Source organism: Ruditapes philippinarum, unplaced genomic scaffold (genome assembly GCF_026571515.1).
Source record: "Ruditapes philippinarum isolate M1 unplaced genomic scaffold, ASM2657151v2 ctg5667_1_1_1_1, whole genome shotgun sequence".
Classification (NCBI taxonomy): Eukaryota; Metazoa; Mollusca; class Bivalvia; order Venerida; family Veneridae; genus Ruditapes; species Ruditapes philippinarum.
The window spans coordinates 9,340-13,266 of record NW_026859823.1 but is presented as its reverse complement, the minus strand read 5'-3'; positions in this window follow the sequence as shown (position 1 = coordinate 13,266).

Below are 3,927 nucleotides of genomic sequence, written 5' to 3'. Positions count from 1 at the left end.
TTTAGAAATATTTTAGTTCGTTCTCTAGAAATCAGCATGTAAGTTATGAATAAATTATTTGAATAGTAGTTGATGAAATAAATAAATAAATAAAAGAAAACTAAAAAATGATTCATTATTAGTCACCCTGAGGGATAGGGGGCGGCACACGATATCTATCATAGAGTTTCCTTCTATGTAATAAAAAAATTGGCTTCAGCCCCTGAGGTCATTCCATTATGTACATCCATGTAGAGTAATAAAATTTGGACGTTGTGCACAGTTTCAGATGCAGAATTTAAATTTGATAAGAGCTTGACTAGATATTGACCAAATGACCTACGTTTTGTTCCTTTGCTTTGGTGTAATGCTGTGAATTAAGGAGTACGTGCAAGTGTTAATTAATTTAACGACTATGTATTAGCAAGCCTGATATCTCTTGAGAAGTTGTATACAAACTTCTTAGGATCATGGATCATATTAATTTTTCTGCTGTCTTCACTAAGATTATCAAACGGTTTATTAAAAGAGATTATGACCCAATTATCTTAAGGCAAACCGCATGCTTGGTGTTCAACCTTTTTAAATATGATAAACAAGATCAACATTTATCAACCACTTATATGAAATTTCTTTTCACGTATACGTCTTTTAAACGAAGCAAAACTAGAAACCTGGCGAACCCAAGCTCTAAAAAACTTATGACCAAACAAAACAATAAAATCACCACAAAATGAAAACACAAAAATAAATATGTTTACATCTCTAAGATACAGTATAAATTAGGGCTGGGAACGAATAAGGAATTTGATGTTCGAATATTCGTTTTCCATATTCGAATATATTCGAAAATTCATTTTTACAACATTTGTTTCAATATTTCTCTTCGACGTATACGTATCCGAAATTGATTGCGTCGAATACTATACTACTTTAATATGCTTGGAATAATCGACGATTATAAATACTTTTATTACTATGTAAAAGTTTTTTATTTGATATATTTTAAATCGATATATATGTTTACTTTTTAAATAAATTCATAATTTGATTGTCTTTTGTTCAGTTAATCTGACTGCTGATCATTTGTCTTTCTAGCGGGAGGTAACTAACGTGACTTGATTTACAGTTATATGAATCACCGTAGCCTCTTGGCCCCTAAACACATAATTTATATTGAAACTTAACTTGAATTTAATAATTTTTTTATTTATAATTTTAGATAAGGTTTAAAATATTTTTTTCAGATAAATTTAGCTATAACGCAGTAAATATAACACGGAGTCTAATTTCTACGGAATAATATATTCTGACGGCATAAGACACTGGCCATGCTTTCATAAAGCACCGGTTAATGCGTGTCGATGTTTTCGTCTTGACAAAATGTTAGACAATTATTTATTAATCGGAAAGATAATCGCACAGAAAACAATAAATAAGATAATTAAAATCGGAAAGAATTACATTATAATCTGTTAAACAGGTAAATTGCAAACTGTGAAACGGGTGCCCTTTTGATCAACAAGACCACAAAGTTTTCACAGTTAAGTGGCGATCATCGTTGACACGCATCATACAAACGTTTGAACACCTGGTCAAGTAAAGGCCAATGGTTTAATTTACGATCTTAATTGAAATTTGATAATAATAACAAACAAATCTTTTTTTCGAATATTCGTATTCGTTTTTCAATGTTCGAATATAATTTCCGGCCCTAGTATAAACCACAAACATTCATCCAACAATATTATCTTCACACAATCTAATCAGCATCAGAAAACAACTTAAACTAAAGTACCCAATATTTACATATATCCTCAAAACAAAGCATCAACTAATATAATCTTGACTATCTTGAAATATGATACACTTCAGTGTATCGTATCGCTGTAGCAAAACATAAACTCTTTGTAAAAAATATATCTATAGTGAAACTGTACGATTATTCTGATAGCCCCCGCTCAAGAAAACACTCCACTGTTTTTAAACAAAATGAATAATCTACAATGTCTCTTTTCAGTTATCGAGCCTACTCAGTTAATCTGCACACACGTTGTCCTTTCCTTTCACAGCTACCATTCGAAACTTATAGTTCTGTAGAAATAATGCCCATCTCATTATGAGGCCACTTTCAACTTTACACTTCTGAATATATGTAAAAGGGGCATTGTCCATATGCAGCGCAAATTCTTTTCCATACACATATTTGTTGAATTTATGTATTCCAAAAAACATTGCAAAACATTCACTTTCAATAACCGAGTAGTTTCTTTCTCTATTCAGCAATTTCTTACTCGCGTAAGTTATTGGAAGCAGACCATCATCAAACTGTTGATGAAGTGCAACGGCAACTCCGGTATCTGACGCATCACATTGCAAAACAAATGACTTTGAAAAGTCAGGAAGTCGTAGTATTGGTGATCGTGTCAGTACTTGCTTCAGTGTCGTGCTTTTTTTATGTTCTGGTTTTCATATGATTTTATTTGGCTGTCTTTTCTTCGTAAGATCTGTCAAGGGTGTAGCAATTTCTGCAAATGAAGCAATGAATTTTCGGGATTATCCAGCTAGACCAAGAGATGTTCTCAGTTGCTTCTTTGACTCTGGTGGCATTGCGTCTCTAATTTTGATATCAATTTGTCATCTCCCATTTGTATTTGTCCTTTGCCAACAAAATGACGGTAAATGGTATACTTTCAAATCCAATCATACATTTAGAAGGTTTAACTGTGATCTTTGTTTCTCGTATTCTTTCAAACAACTGTCTCAACATATTCATATGTCTTTCCCATGTAACCGTATGTCCAAGCACATCCACAGCATAGTTGTCAGTATCATTCACTCCGGATAGCAACTTCCGCATCATTCTATTAAATGTTGCACCAGAATTGACCATTCCAAATGGCATCTTTCTGAATTGGTAACTACCTTCTGTATAGAAAATGCTGTAAGATGTTTTGATGTTTGTATTATCCTTTTTCTTCACCAAAACAATTGGAGAATTATAATCAGAATTTGCTGGTTCAATGATACCACATTCTAGCATTTTCTTAATTTCATCCTCTACCGCTGTTCTTTTTGCATATGGTATCGTATATTGTCTAACACGAATTGGTTTTTTTACAGTCAAATTATTCTATCTTCTCGTTCTTCGTATTTCTTCAGAAGATTTTTGTGGTACATTCCAATTCTATCACCTACTTTTACTTTGTAGTCAAACTTGTTAACTGATTCACTTACAACAAATGGGACCTTTCCTTGTTAACATTAGGTTAATTATTGTGTTGAAGGCAGGAGCAATTTAAGAACTTTGTCTTTTTTTTAAGACTTCTTGGTGTTTTTTTCCTTAAATCATAAATGATGTTTAAAATACTTTCTTGTGAGTTGTTGGATTCTCTATATAAATCTTGCATGTTTTTTTCTAATTTTACTCAAAAATTAGTACGTACCCCTACGTTTCGTGTTGTTGTATTTTGGGTCCCTGTAAATAATTTTTTTAAAGTCCTTGCATTCCCTTTAAATTTTTCCCCATATTAAATTTTTCAAAGGGTTTTGAAAACCCGCTGGGGAAACTGAGGAATTTCTCTGTATGAAAAGGAAACCCCGCAAATAAATATTGTCCCCCCTTTTGGGTTTCTTTTTTTTGGCACTTTTTCTTCAACAGGGCCTTTTAAAAATCCCAAATTCAGTCTCCAAAAACCTTTAAAATTTTAAAAATTTAAGGGGTAGTCCTGTTTGGATAAAAGTCTCCCTTTCCCTTCCATAAGTTTTGCGTGAACGGACTCCCCTTATCACAAAGTTTTATGGGGAAATATTTTAAAAAAATCTAACAATGTTTCAGCTATATTTTCAGTCTCAATTCATGGTAAGCAACAGCTTCTGGGTAACGTGTAGTAAATCAACTACACTTGGATATGTACCTATTTCCCTTTTCCGATACAGGCGTTATTG